Source organism: Bidens hawaiensis, unplaced genomic scaffold (assembly GCF_021521415.1).
Source record: "Bidens hawaiensis isolate Kalapana, Puna unplaced genomic scaffold, B.hawaiensis_p1.1 tig00001016_1, whole genome shotgun sequence".
Lineage (NCBI taxonomy): Eukaryota > Viridiplantae > Streptophyta > Magnoliopsida > Asterales > Asteraceae > Bidens > Bidens hawaiensis.
In genome coordinates this window covers 519,257-536,125 of record NW_027491059.1, presented here as the reverse complement: position 1 = coordinate 536,125, position 16,869 = coordinate 519,257, and positions in this window count along the sequence as shown.

The following is a 16,869-nucleotide window of genomic DNA, read 5'->3' as shown; positions in this document are numbered from 1 at the left end:
GTATAAAGAGAGGTTTTTGTGTGTAAATTTGATTAAGAAAATGAAGTGATAGGGGTTGTATTTATAGGCCACAAGACACCTATTCAAAACTTATGATTTACCTGAATACATTAGTTAGTAGGGTATTGGATAAGTCCTATGAGTTTTACAATTATGGTTTATATATCATGAAGGTTTTACTTAGCTTCTATGTGGGACACCAATTTTTTTTTAATCTCCTAAGACTCGAAAAACTTTTGAAATTCTTCTGATAATAATTTTCCAACTAATTGTAACTAGGTTGGTGGCGGGTTAAACTGGATTAGAGTTAAAACAAATTTGACCAAAATGAGTTTAGATCTGAACGGTTCGCTTTAAAATTCTTTTAAATTTAGTTTGGTTCAAAACGAATCTAACAAAAATAGGAGAGATGAGTCGTTTGACTTAATGAATCCATAACTTTTTTTTTCTCCTAAATCAACTAAGAATGGGTAAACATCTATAAATCAAGTCCTCTCCAACTATACTAATGAAGAATTGTCAAATTAAACTGAAATTCAAGAATAAAAAGTTAATCATGGTTGTGTAATGGAATTAGGCTACATGTAAAATCAATTGGTAACCGTGTTATATAAGCATTGATAATAAGCAAGTGGGTTTTCAAGAAGAAAACCGATATGCATGGAAACTTGGATACTTATAAAGCAAGACTTGTAGCAAAAGGTTTTACTCAAACTCAAGGGGTTGATTATGACGAGACCTTCTCTCCCGTGACAATGTTAAAGTCGATTAGGATATTATTTGCCATAGCTGAATATTATGACTATGAGTTTTGGAAAATGGATGTCAAAATCGTTTTTTCTAAATGGGCATCTTGAAGAAGATATCTATATGGTTCAGCCCGAAGGTTTTGTTGATCCACAACATCCTAATAAAGTATGCAAGTTAAAGAAATCAATCTACGGATTGAAACAAGCATCTAGGAGTTGGAATCACCGTTTTGATGAAGAAGTTAAGAAATCTGGATTCATCAAGAACGCTGATGAAGCTTGTGTGTATAAGAAAGCTTGTGGGAGCATCATCACTTTCTTAGTATTGTATGTTGATGACATACTACTATTTGGAAATGACATTCCAACCATGGAAGGTGTAAAAGCCTGTCTTGGGAGTTGTTTTTCCATCAAAGATCTTGGTGAAGCCGCATATATTTTGGGAATAAAGATCTATAGGGATAGATCAAAGCGGTTGATAGGTTTAAACCAAAGTACATGCATTGACAAAATCTTGAAGAGGTTCAAGATGGAGAACTCTAAAAGAGGTTTGGTACCTATTCAAAGAGGAACGATATTGAGTGCATCTTAATGTCCAAGCTCAAAGGAAGAGCAAGAGAAAATGAAAGAATCCCATACGCATCAGCTATAGGATCCATCATGTATGCAATGATATGTACTAGACCGGATGTATCATGCGCTTTGAGCATGACAGGTAGATACCAACAAAACGCGGGAAGTAGCCATTGGATGGCGGTTAAGAGTATGTTGAAATACCTTAGAAGGACTAAGGACATGTTTCTAATATACGGTTCTGGTGAGGAGGAACTCGTTGTAAGTTACACGGATGCGAGTTTCCAAACCGATCGAGATGATTCTCGATCACAATCGGGATATGTTTTCGTTATGAATGGCGGGCCAGTCTCTTGGAAGAGCTCAAAATAATATATGGTAGCATTGTCCACCACAGAATCAGAATACATCATTGCCTCATTGGCGGTGCATAAGAAGTTGCGTGGATAAGGAAGTTCATTGCTGACCTAGGGGCGGTCCGTACCATTCAGGACCCTCTAGAGATCTTTTGTGACAACGAGGGTGCGATTGCTCAAATCAAGGAACCTCCTGCACATCAAAAGACGAGGCACATTGAGCGGAGATTCAACTACATAAGGGATGAGGTTGAGAAAGAAAAGATATGTATTCACAAAGTTCACACCGATCAAAACACTGCGGATGCACTCACGAAGCTCCTTGAAAGGCCAAAGCATGAAAGTCACACTTGTGCCTTAGGACTTCGATATTCTAGTGATTTGATTTGATCTATTTTATATTTGGATATCGGAACAATTGTAATTTTTCTCATTCATATGATTATGGTTTATGATTATGTTCCCTTTTAGCATGTTTAAATCCATGAATAAGTTAATTATTCTAAATGTCCGTAGTCACTCATATTTGTGGGAACAAGTATGAAGGTAAGACTATTATGAACTTGGATTGGTGAATATTCATAAGGTATGAATATAGAGCAATAAGTTACTGCCAAGGTTCATAGATATTTATGGGATATAAATATTGGACTGACCTGCTCTCAAATGTTACTACATGGAATCTTTGTGATTGATCATAAGTAAATTTGAGTAAAGGCGAATATCATAGTATCCTCGGACCTTAGATACATATTGGGTCTTGATATTTACCAAATATTATACTTTGACTTAGTTCTTCGTTGCTCTGAAACATGACGGACATAAGGCTAAGATTAGGTATAGTACAAGGTGATTGTGAGAGAGATATGTAGTCAAAAGGGGATTTGTCCATCTTATTCGTTGAGAGTAAGATATCTAAGGCCTACTAAGTTAAATTGTAACACCCTGGCTAAAGCGGAAATACCTGAGTGTGACGTACAGATTGCTCAAACGCATGTGACACTATTAGGTGACCATAATAACGTTATTTCATTTAAATCTTCATGTAACACAAGTTTATCAATTAATACAAGTTGTAACAATCAAACAAACAAATGATATGTTTTTCTTTGAATATCCTATAGGCATACTGTGTGTCTTCTAACTTTCATTCTCGTATCTTTAAACCTGTAACATATGTATAAAATAAAGTCAGCTACAAACATAGCTGGTGAGATTCCCACAGTTTGATATAATACGTAAAAATCATACAATTCCATGAAACTTGTGAAATAAGCACATAAGGGTTCTTTACACTCGATGCAATGGACCTGAATGTAAAGAACAAACGAAGGTCCTTTCCAGTTGGGGCTACCAACGTACTCGGATATGAGGTCCCTTTTCCACTCGATACAAATGGACCTGAGTGCAAAGGGGGCGTATGATCATACTTATTGAGTCAACCACTGAGCAAGTAATTCTGAGTAAGTAATCAAGTAAACACACAAGTCCATGTAGTGAATTGTAGTTTGTAAGCAATATCGTAAATACTCGAAGTTTTGTAGGATACATATGCTACCCCAAAATATGAAAACGTTAAAAAGGGGTTGTGAGAAACTCACCTTGAAATCGAAGACAAGTATTGCAATATAACCCGAAGGCACGATGACGAAACCTAAGCAACCAAAAAAATGTGTTAAAGGATCCAAAACGATTGAACTTCTCGAACTATAAATGAGAATAAAATACAAAAATTTAAAGACCAACTAACGGGATTAAATTAACGTTGGTTTTAGATATGTTGCACTATTTTAATATGTATAATTTTACGATAACGTTTATTAGCATCTTATAGTTATTTTATAGAAATTCATATAATTTTTATTTAATCGAAAATGATTTTAATATGATTTTTAATTGATTATAATTAATTAGTAAATAATAATTAACTTAATAAACTTATATATAAAAAAAGAAGGTTCTGAACCGGGTTGTGTTAACCAATTGATCCAGATAGAACATTCGTTAAGGTATGGTTTTAAATTTATTGTATATTAGCAAAAGAAGAAAAATTATATATTGCTTTATAACCAATTGATCCAGATAGAACATTCGTTAAGGTATGGTTTTAAATTTATTGTATATTAGCAAAAGAAGAAAAATTATATATTGCTTTATATTAAAAAGATCAACCCGGGACTCGAACCCGGGTCTTGAGGATACAACACCCAGACACAACCAACTGTGCTAGCTTAGGAATTTGTTTCAGGTCTAGAACAATATATATATATATATATATATATTACAACACAATGCCATCTTCTTCACAATGAAACCCTAGATCTAAAATCTTCAAATCCGTTCCAAGTTTGTTAAAATTAAGTTAGGGGTTTTGATTAAGGGCTAAAAACTATACAAATGCATATGCATAATACCTGCAACTGCTCTTTTATTGTCGGAAACTGAACTTCGCCGGAAACAGAAACTTGAACTTTGATTAAGTTGGTTAGAAAGTAATTAGAGGGAAAATAATGGTTTGAGCGAGTTGAGATGAAAGTCTGGATTCTATTTATACTAGTTGATGGAGCATATAGTCGTTAATTGCATTAATTGGATTAAATCAAATTCCGGCGAAAGACACGGGAATTCCACCGCGTTTATAGAGCGTTATACTATAATTAGGTTGTTGATTATTGCTTGTTATTATCGTAAGGATTCTTTATACTAATTTATATTGTCAAACGCGGAGATTACGGGGTTGATTGAGGGCTCGCCGGAAAACCGCGCCGCCGGTTACAGCCGGGAAAACGTGGGGGTGTAAGGGGGTGGGCTGGGTTTAATTTTAATAATATTAATTTAAAATAAATTTTAAACTTTGGCCCCTTAAGTTTAAAGATTCTTTAAATTAGAAATAAAGTATATTTACGTTAAAGACCTTGAACTTGGAGTAAGTTATATTACTTGGATATTTACATATTATACCCGCAAAGTTTACCAATTGTTTATCTTTATAAAACACTTTAAATCCCGAGTTTCATTAAAATTACAAAACAAACGAGCAATGAACGTAACTAATCGAAAATGTTATATAAAAGATGAACAATGAACACGAATGCATCGAAGCTATGAAATTAATCAGTTTAGCGAATATAAAAACAAGAATATGAATCTAAGCTTTAAGATATATATATATATATATATATATATATATATATATATATATATATATATATATATATATATATATATATATATATAAACAAAACAAAACGAAAATTTAAAAATGGGTCTTTTTTCTTGAAAAGTAACGAATGTTACATAAATCAACAAAAAATGGTCACACTATGTCTCTGGATTTTACATGACATCTGAGGCAAAATGATAAATGATAGATTCACCTAAATCATTTCAAGTAAGGGACTTGAAGGGGATGATGTTATTGAATGACACTTCGACATTCGTATTAGGGGTAGTAAACCATTGTTAGGCGGTATTTGCTACTTGCATCAATTTTCTATGTATCTTGTGCAAGTGGGTGATTGTTAGACTCGGTCTGCCCCCGTAACAATCGTTACTTTTCAGACCCGAAAACCCGACCCATTTTAAAGTTTTTGGTTTTGTTTCTTAATATATATAACTTAAGTTTCGTTGCATGTATTTTCCATTCGTCAATTTCAATTGTAATTAAATTTTTATTTGTTAACCCAACCCGTTTCGTCGTTTCATTAAATCCGTGTTTAACGTTAATATAACACTCACGAGGATTTAAATTATTGTTCATTAGTTTTCTATTCGAAACTCCGAGATTTAAAGTATTATTAAATTTAAACGATTTACAAACTACGCGGGTATATTATGATAAATACTCAAGTTTATAACATTTATTAACTTTTAGTATATTTCAAAGTTTAAGGTTAATAATGTAATTATAAATTAAATTCTATTTTAAATCATTATGAAACTATAAGGGCCAGAATTGTGAATATTGTTTAAATTATAATATTTTGATTATTCAATCCCAACCCAGCCATCCCTAACCCGTTTTCCCGACCACCGCCTCCGGCCGCCGGAAAACGGCGCCGGCAAGGCCATAAACCCCCCTTAATCATCGCTTTTTGACCCATTTAAGTTGTATAACGACTTCAGACCTCAATAACAAACGCTAATCATCACCAATAATTGTTTTAACTGCTCGAATTAAGCTCCGTGAACACCGCGTAATGACCGGATTTTATGTATATGCAATTAACATTAATTAATGAGTAATCGCTTCAATACCAGAATCGTTGTCTAAACTCGTCCCAATTCTTAAATCAAACAAGCAAACATTCTGTAATCATATAATCCATCGTCAGTATCCGTTTTCCGGTGGGTCATCGTTCACCATCATTCCGACACCCTACCTGGTAATTTACTTATGCATTATGATCATTTTTCATTGTTAATTAAAACCCCTAACCTTAAATTGATAAACATGGAACGGATTTGTGTAATTGAAATCTAGGGTTTTTGAATATGGAAGATGATCCTGAATGTTTGTATATTAATATTGATTTTCATATTGTAACTCAAATATCTTGGTTGGTCCAGTGGCTGAACTTGTGTCTGTTAAACTCAAGACCCGGGTTCGAAACTTGGGTCAACCATTTTAATGTTTTTATAAATAATAATTCTTTAAACTTATAGTGTATTTAATAAATAAAAACCAAACCTTTAACGAATTGTTTCCTAGCTCAACTGGTTAACATGCTTCACATATAACGCCCAGACCCGTCACGCCCTATTTTTTTAAAAATAGTTATATTATTATTATTATTTATATTAAATCTAATAAATCATTTTAAAATTATAATTAATTTATCAAAATCAGTTTAAATTAAATAAAAATTATATAAAGTATAAATAATATCTCACTATTTTTGCTTAAAAACCGAACTTCCACTATCGTAAAACATTAATTAAAAATTGTTAATAATCTTTATCGTAACGTTAAAACATAAATATTAGTATAATAATCAAAATCTATAAAGCTAGTAAAACAATTCCTAAACGTTCAATATAAGCCTATATAATATTTAATTCTGTTAGATTGTCGATTGAGTCTCGTATTTATTTATCGTAGTTAGTGTGAATTGCTCTTTTGGACTTTTGTGACGCTTTCGGTTTCTTTGCCATTCTCAATCTTTTCGACGATTTCGGATTCCCTTAACACATTAATAAGGTGAGTTTTCATAACCCCATTTTTCATCTTTTAACGTTTTGGGGTGTAGCACGTTCCAAAATTTGATTTCATTGTGTCATGTTACAAACCTAAATTCACTTGCGTGTCTTGTATGTATTTGTTTTATATCATATTTCTTGCAAACTATCTGGTTATGTGCTAGTTGTTTATTGTTTTATTGGTGGAGATTCATAGACATACTCATAGCGGGAGGGTCCGACGGGGCGTACCTGCGCCGTCCATTTTAAATGACGGTATCATTATTCAATACTCCAAGTAGCGCAGCGAATGAGGGTTCCTTAGTAGATTTGACTTTTTTCAAGCGAAAGAGAATATCATGTATTTACTTTTCTTTGCTTTATGATTTAGGTAATACATCTTGACTTGTGAATTTTACACACTTTTCGTATTATATATAAGCAAAGACTATATGAATTCTCAACAACATTATTGTTGACAAATATATTATTTTCAACGTGCTGCAGGTTGAAGTATAATGATCGAAGAATAGAATAGTTGGACCATTAGGTTACAAGAGATGAAAATTCAAAGTTTATTGTATTAATATTTGATTGTGTATTTGTGATGTATTGAAATGAATTAAATATAATTATTGTCGCTTTAATAGCGTTACGAGCTTATGAGTGATCTGTACGTCACACCCGGGCGTATTCCGCTTTAGCCAGGGTGTTACAGATTGGTATCAGAGCCGTAACTATAAGATATGTTGTTAGACGTATCGGCCTAGTATAGTTATAGTTTATTTTAGGGCCCAAACTGCATGTATACTCTATGTGCTATGTGCCCACACTTACAAGTTCATTCATTTTCTTCTATTTATATTTATAATATTTCATAGCGTCGCCTGCATACATGCTCACACACAAACTCCAAGGCTAATGCCTAAAAGCAAAGATTTTCAAAAACTTTCAAATCATTTTTTTACTGTGGTGTTCCGATAATTCCTCTGCATAAAGATAACTCGTCGTGGCGGGTATATGTAGTAACTGGAAGGTGGACGTGCTTGTTTCCCGAACTATTGACACCAAGGTTCATGAAACCTAAGGATAAGCAATGTGCATATATCCAATCAGACGCTGGACCCGGTTGCTTACCTGGAGAGTTCGGGAAGGGCATGAAACTTATTAGGCCAAAACGTACCACACAAAATGCCATATGAGTCACCACTTTATGTTTTCAACCGTGATCATGTCCTCTTTGTGATAAGGATATGGTTGCATCCCGTAGGATGTCACACAAGTCATGGTGGTTCATGCAACGTGTGAGTTCGACCCTCTATGTTTTACAATGTGTTTTAACCGAAAGTCTGTCAAGTCGTGATGATACACGAATACCCAGATTTTGGTTCGATTTATTCTCGAAATTTCGATTTTCGTGTTAGAACATAAGAGTCCATGGTGGTTCATGAAAACTCTAAGTTCCTCACAACACTTATTATATTACGGTTTTCATATTTTAGCAAACTTTAACAAAGATTTCTTTATATATATCATGCACTACTCCGAGTCTCACGATTTCCGTTACCCTTGTTCGCGGAATGGCTTCCCGTAACCTTAAGCGTCGATCATCTGGAACCTCTAGCCGCAAGATAACCTCCCAGATTACAAAGCACCTGACAGCGGTTCTCCCTAATATCATGACCAAGATGCACCAAAACATCATGGCTAACGTTAACTCTGCTCCTCCCCCACCTTCAGCTACCGTTGTGACCTATAAGAACTTTACCGATGCTAAACCTACCGAATTTAATGGAACTCAAGGTGCCACTGCCCTACTTCAGTGGTAAGCAAAAATGGAGAGCATGTTCCTCCAAATTGAGTGTCTTGATGATAAGCGAACCCGATTCGCTACAGGTGTTTTCGAGAAAGGTGCTCTTACATGGTGGGTCAAGGAAAAGTCGACCCGCGGTGCTGAAGCTACCATGGCCTTGCCGTGGGACGAACTGAAAGACCTGATGACCCGGCAGTTTTGTCCTCCAAACGAACTCATGAACTTAGAGGCAGAATTCTGGAACCTCAAACAGGAAGGGGGTGAGCACACTGCTTACACCACCCGTTTCAATGAACTTAGCGTGCCATCGACAAGTACATTAGAGGACTACCAAGAGAAATCCAAGACAGTATCGTCAGTAGCTCTCCTAAAGAACTCCATGACGCAATTAACCTTGCTGCAACCCTCATTGATAATCATGTCAAAGCCGGGACAATGAAGGGTTTGAAGAAAAACAATGAGAAATCACCATCCGAACCAAAAGAAACTAAGCCTGAGTCATCCAAACCTGCCTACACCAACCACAACAAAAAACGCAAAAACTATGCCATAACCAACACAAACTCAACCCAAACCCAATCTAACAAAAAGCCTTACACGGGAACACACCCTTTGTGTGACACGTGTAAATTCCACCACCCCACTAGCGCTCAATGCCGAAGATGTTCCAACTGTGATCGTTTCAGTCACCACATCAACACATGTCGAGCATCAATGCATACTCAACACCACCCCTTCATCCCACAACCCGTTATTCAACCACTCCAACAATCATATGCCCAACCACTTGCCTCCACTCTCCCAACCCTACGAGCCTGCTATCATTGTGGTAGCCCAAATCATCTACGCAAATGCATGCCCAAAACTCTTTTATCAAATCCAAACCTACCCAAACCAAACCAATCAGCTACAACTATATCAAGCCCAAACCTTCCAACCACAAGCCCAAGTCAATCAAGCACAAGCCGATCAAGCCCAACCAATGCAAGCCCAGCCCATCCAAGCTATTCAAACCCAATTAAACCAAACCGATCAAACCCAAGTAGGTCAAACCAGCCAAGGTACACAAGGACGTGTATACATCAATGCCAATGATTTTCAGCTAAGAAATCATGGCACTGGCCCACACTAGCCCTTTTACCCAAGGACACACCTACCCTTGAGAAGACAAACGCTGCAGACAACTTTTATTTTCTTTTTGCATTTTCAATTTTGTCTTTGTTCTTTCCATTTAAATAATGTCTCCATGTACACTAAATTTTCAATGGCATTGGTGAATTTATGTTTGCATTTGATTGATCTAATTTACTATTCTCACAAAGCACGACACACATTCCATACGTTATCTATAGAATAAGATTTAGTTAACTCTTGAATTAATTCAATCTAACGGCCTATGACCGGTTATCCCCAAACGTAAGAGTTAGAGGGAACCGGGACCATGTGCATGGTTATCTAATAGAAACCGTAATCACTCTTTTTAGCGGTCTATGACCGGTTAACCCCAAACGTAAGCTTTAGCGGGAACCGGGACCATGTTGATGGTTATCTAATAGAAACCGTAATCACTCTTTTTGGCAGTCTATGACCGGTCAACCCCAAACGTAAGCATTAACGGGAACCGGGACCATGTTCATGGTTATCTAATAGAAACCGTAATCACACTTTTGGCTGCCTATGACCGGTTTACTTTCAAACTGGGGTTATGCATTTAGCTAAAGACATAGCTATCTAATAGGAGCCTCATGTATTTATTCTATTTCAATGATTTGATATTATATTTGCGTTTTACCAATATCTCAATGCGGATGTCTCAGACATAAACCCCTTCCTCGGGATTATTAATGCTAACATCTTTGCGTCATTATTTCTCTATAGTTTCTTGTGGTTATCATATGTTTCACGAAATTTAGTCTTTTATGACCCCCAATGTTTCATGTATTTAGCTTATGATGAATATTTTTCATTTACCATAGTATCTTAAATACCAATGGTTTTTTTTTCCTTTGACTTTAATACTCCATTAATTTATTTCATCCTTCAACCTTCTGTTTAGATAATCTTTAATTCTAGAATTTTGTTATTTCTCGATTACTTCGTTGGTTATTGTTAACCCTCACGTCACATTATTTATCTTGATATTTGACCTCAATGACTTGTTTATATACTTTTGTTATTTATTTTATTAGTTTATTGATTCTTGATTTAAAAGTCTTCATATAAGAACTTATTTTAAACCCACACAATGGGACGAATTATGTGGACCATCCGACGATAAAGGTAATTATGGGTCGACACATAATTATCCAAGTCCTCGCATGGAAGACATAATAAGTACACTGTGTGCAATAACTCGAAACATGGAATGATATTGAAAGATGAGACAAATGAAATATAACAAGGGCATGGTGGATACACCGCTGGTACATCCTATATATAAGGTAGCGTTTGGTATGCAGTAATAACAGTAGGAATGGAATGATTCATTACGTGGGAATGAAAAATGTGGTGTTTGGTTGCTCAATGGAATGAAATCATTCATTACACATGGAATCCCATTCCATCAAAACCATTCTTTCCCACCCCCCTTCTTTTTTTTCATTCCATTCCTCCTTCACCCTACTTTCTCAACACCACCACCACCACTACCATCGACACCACCACCGCCACCACCACCATCACCACCGCCACCACCATTTTCGTCACCGGAGTTACCACCGTCGCCATTGTAAGGTTTTTTTTTTTGTTAAAAAGTATTTTGAGATATGAGTGCTTTTATTGTTTCTATTTCATTTCTACAATTTTTTTGGATACCAAACAATAAAAATGAATAATTGATTTCATTCCCATAGGTTAACCAAACAAGGAAATGGAATGGTAATGATCCATTTCATTCCCTTGTCCATTCCATTCCTTCTTCCATTCCATTCCCCCCTCATTCCATTACCTCCAACCAAACATACCCTAAATGTCCTTGCCATATTCCTATTTGTGGCGTATTTCGGGTCATTCAAAGATCGATGTTATTGTTTTTTTTAATTATGTACATAAAAAAAATGTTAAACGTTTAATAACACCATGTATTGGTTGTTTTCTTTTAAAATTTTATTTTTATTTTAATTTCGGGACAAAATTTCTAAAAGTCGTGAATCCTGTAACATTCGTTACTTTTCAGACCCGAAAACCCGACCCATTTTAAAGTTTTCGGTTTTGTTTCTTAATATATATAACTTAAGTTTCGTTGCATGTATTTTCCATTCGTCATTTTCAATTGTAATTAAATTTTTATTTGTTAACCCGACCCGTTTCGTCGTTTCATTAAATCCGTGTTTAACATTAATATAAAACTCACGAGGATTTAAATTATTGTTCATTCGTTTTCTATTTGAAACTCCGAGATTTAAAGTATTATTAAATTTAAACGATTTACAAACTTCGCGGGTATATTATGATAAATACTCAAGTTTATAACATTTATTAACTTTTAGTATATTTCAAAGTTTAAGGTTAATAATGTAATTATAAATTAAATTCTATTTTAAATCATTATGAAACTATAAGGGCCAGAATTGTAAATATTGTTTAAATTATAATATTTTGATTATTCAATCCCAACCCAGCCATCCCTAACCCGTTTTCTCGACCACCGCCTCCGGCCGCCTGAAAACGGTGCCGGCAAGGCCATAAACCCCCCATAATCATCGCTTTTTGACCCATGTAAGTTGTATAACGACTTTAGACCTCAATAACAAACGCTAATCATCACCAATAATTGTTTTAACTGCTCGAATTAAGCCCCGTGAACACCGCGTAATGACCGGATTTTATGTATATGCAATTAACATCAATTAACGAGTAATCGCTTCAATACCATAATCGTTGTCTAAACTCGTCCCAATTCTTAAATCAAACAAGCAAACATTCTGTAATCATATAATCCATCGTTAGTATCTGTTTTCTGGTGGGTCATCGTTCACCATCATTCCGACACCCTACCTGGTAATTTATTTATGCATTATGATCATTTTTCATTGTTAATTAAAACCCCTAACCTAAATTGATAAACATGGAAAGGATTTGTGTAATTGAAATCTATGGTTTTTGAATATGGAAGATGATCCTTGTAACATCCGTATTTTGAGAATTAATAAATAATGGAAAGTTTTATTATTTATCGGCGTGTCGTTATTTTGGTTGTGTGCGTGTTTGTGTTTGGATAAGATTGGAATGGAGGTGGATGGTGAGGCCCATGGCTCCCTATATAAGGCCATCCCCTATCCTTTCACCATTTCTTTACACAACACACACACACTAGAAAACACACACTTTCTCTCTAGCATTTCGGATCCAAGCAAGAACACGTCCAGATCTACGATCCGAACCAAACCCGAAACAAAAGGGTGGGTTTTGGTTTAAAAGGTTAAGTGTATTTTCTGGTTAGTCTTGACATGCAAACCAATAGAAGGATAGATCGGGGTGTAAGGTGGAAGAAAAACATGAACTTGATAAGTTATAACCCCGCGAGTGTTATATGGTAAAAATGCGATGTTCGGGCCTTATAAAACGCAAGTATACAAAGTTGATACAACCCAAAACCCTTGGAAAGGGTTAAATCTGGTCCCGAGGAAGAGCCACGAAGAAAAGTGGCTTTTAAATGGTAAAACGAAGAAAGGAAGGCATTTCGCTTCGCTCAGCCATGAGAAGCGAAACAGGCATTTCGCTTCGCTCAGCCTTGAGAAGCGAAATAGTCATTTCGATTCGCTCAGCCATGAGAAGCGAAACAGGTATTTCACTTCGCTCAGCCTTGAGAAGCAAAACAGGTTATGCGAAGCGAAATTCTATGCAAAATTCCTCCCAGCTCAACCCCAGCCATGGGCTCTGCCCCTTGGACCATGCTAGGGGCTGCCGCCCCTAGACCCCGCTACCAGGGGCGCTGCCCCCGGACCCCCGTTAGTTGAGGGTTTCATTCACCTGGATGTAAGAAGTAGTTGAAATGGATAATTGATACCCGTGCCTTGTTACACAGTTAGCCATGCACAGATAAGGAATGGCATCACACTTAACTCCGAGAGAAACAGGACCCATGTGAGTTTCTAGCCCCATTTCAGTGTTATGTTTTGGGGCTGTGTGCATACTCAATGTGATTAGTTAATACGCTTACCTTAAGTGGTAAGTGTATGCCGTATGAATGTTTATAAATATACCTAATTAGTGTAGAAAGAGTTAAATGTATGTGTGAAGAGGTATATGAGAACAGATATATCTAATGAAAGAAAGGTATGTACGATATTTGTAGTGTATGAATGGTATGTATGATATGTAGAGTTGAAGAATAAAGGGTTGCTTACCCTAATAATATAGGCGAAGAATAAAGGGTTGCCTACCCTAATAATATAGGCGAAGAATGAAGGGTTGCATACCCTAATAATATATGCGAAGGTTATAGGGCGAAAGCCTCTTTAAAAACGTAGAAAGGTTATGTATGTATAAAATAATGAATGTAAGTAAAAATAGGAATGTATGGAAGTAAGAATGTGAAGAATGAGAATGAAATGTATGTTACCTGCTTAACTAGAACTCACTCAGCGTAGCTGACTTTTAGTATGCATGCAGACAAATAGGTTGAGGCAGCTGGCTTGAGGAGGGACACATGGCATGAGCTAAAGAGACTGGTATCTATGAAGTGTCATGACTGTCTTATATTATGTCTATGAAAGGATATTTTGTATGTTAAGACAAGATTCGATGTTTTGTAATGTAATGTAGGAAGTTTTTTAACTATTCCGCGAAAGTTTTAATTAACTCTGATTTTAGAACTGTGTTTATGAGTAAATCCAATGCTAAGGTAGGGTTTCCGGGATCGGGGCCTTACAATCCTGAATGTTTGTATATTAATATTCATTTTCATATTGTAACTCAAATATCTTGGTTGGTCCAGTGGCTGAACTTGTGTCTGTTAAACTCAAGACCCGGTTTCGAAACTCGGGTCAACCGTTTTATTGTTTTTATAAATAATAATTCTTTAAACTTATAGTGTATTTAATAAATAAAAACCAAACCTTAAACGAATTGTTTCCTAGCTCAACTGGTTAACATGCTTCACATATAACGACCAGACCTGGGTTCGAAACCCGGGTCACGCCCTATTTTTTTAAAAACAGTTATATTATTATTATTATTTATATTAAATCTAATAAATCATTTTAAAATCATAATTAATTTATCAAAATCAGTTTAAATTAAATAAAAATTATATAAAGTAAGTATAAATATCTCACTATTTTTGCTTAAAAACCGAACTTCCACTCTCGTAAAACATTAATTAAAAATTGTTAATAATCTTTATCGTAACGTTAAAACATAAATATTAGTATAATAATCAAATCTATAAAGCTAGTAAAACAATTCCTAAACGTTCAATATAAGCCTATATAATATTTAATTCTGTTAGATTGTCGATTGAGTCTCGTATTTATTTATCGTAGTTAGTGTGAATTGCTCTTTTGAACTTTTGTGACGCTTTCGGTTTCTTTGTCATTCTCAATCTTCTCGACGATTTCGGATTCCCTTAGCACATTAATAAGGTGAGTTTTCATAACCCCATTTTTCATCTTTTAACGTTTTGGGGTGTAGCACGTTCCAAAATTTGATTTCATTGTGTCATGTTACAAACCGAAATTCACATGCGTGTCTTGTATGTATTTGTTTTGAATCATATTTCTTGCAAACTATGTGGTTATGTGCTAGTTGTTTATTGTTTTATTGGTGGAGATTCATACACATACTCATAGCGGGAGGGTCCGACGGGGCGTACCTGCGCCGTCCATTTTAAATGGCGGTATCATTATTCAATACTCCAAGTAGCGCAGTGAACGGGGGTTCCTTAGTAGATTTGACCTTTGTCAAGCGAAAGAGAATATCATGTATTTACTTTTCTTTACTTTATGATTTAGGCAATACATCTTGACTTGTGAATTTTACACACTTTTTGTATTATATATATGCAAAGACTATATGAATTATCACCAACATTATTGTTGACAAAATATATTATTTTCAACGTGCTGCAGGTTGAAGTATAATGATCGAAGAATAGAATAGTTGGACCATTAGGTTACAAGAGATGAAAATTCAAAGTTTATTGTTTTAATATTTGATTGTGTATTTGTGATGTATTGAAATGAATTAAATATAATTATTGTCTCTTTAATAGCGTTATGAGCTTATGAGTGATCTGTACGTCACACCCGGGTGTATTCCGCTTTAGCCGGGGGTGTTACATCCCAAGACACATATTACAATTGATGTGGCTAGTACTATGATCCAAGTCGGGTCATACCCAATAACAAGCTAGACAAACACTAATAATATTTGTTTATAGATGATATGTTCATAGTAAATAAATACTAACACTTATGATATTTGGAAAAGGATTTCTAAATACATTGTACTTGTGAAATAAATAAATCATATGGATGATTTATATTTTGAGAGAAGACATTTCATAATGTCATTTAAAGTTGGCTAAATAACTATATATAAGGCTTATTACTCTTGCATGTTCTTGAATCATGTTATGTTACATTTTATAAAATAAACATAACATAAATTATATAACAAAAAAAAATATTTTGAATTTTGAATTTGGGTGGGTGCCCCCCGCCCCCTCTTCCCATTCTCTCTTTTGTTTTATAATTAAAGAACATGCAATGGTTTTTAGTGGGCAACAAGGGTGGCGCCTTTCTTGAACTCCCAACACTCTCTCTCACATACACAAGACAAGAAAAATCTTTCTCTCTTTTTCTCTCAAAATTTTCGGCCAAGGAGAAGAACAAGAAGAAAGTTTTAAGTGTAAATCCTAGCTGCAAGGCTGTTTTGTTGGAAACTTGGGGTATACAAGCTTGAGGTTTTCTCCTTGAAGACTAGCCGTTCAGTCCTCGTCTTCCTCATCTTCCTTGCATACTTGAAAGGTTGACATGCATGAACTTCTTATGGTTGTTTGTGTTGGTAAGCATGTAGTTCGTATATGGATCCGGGTTTTGGATTTTTACATATAAAATCGATTTTATATTCATCTTAATAAAAAGATTTAAAACTTTTATCCGCTGCGTTTTTCATATAAAAGAGGTTATATGACTTTGAAAATCTTGTTAACACCCAACAACTCGAACATCTGTGTTGTTTCGTTTTACTACGGAAA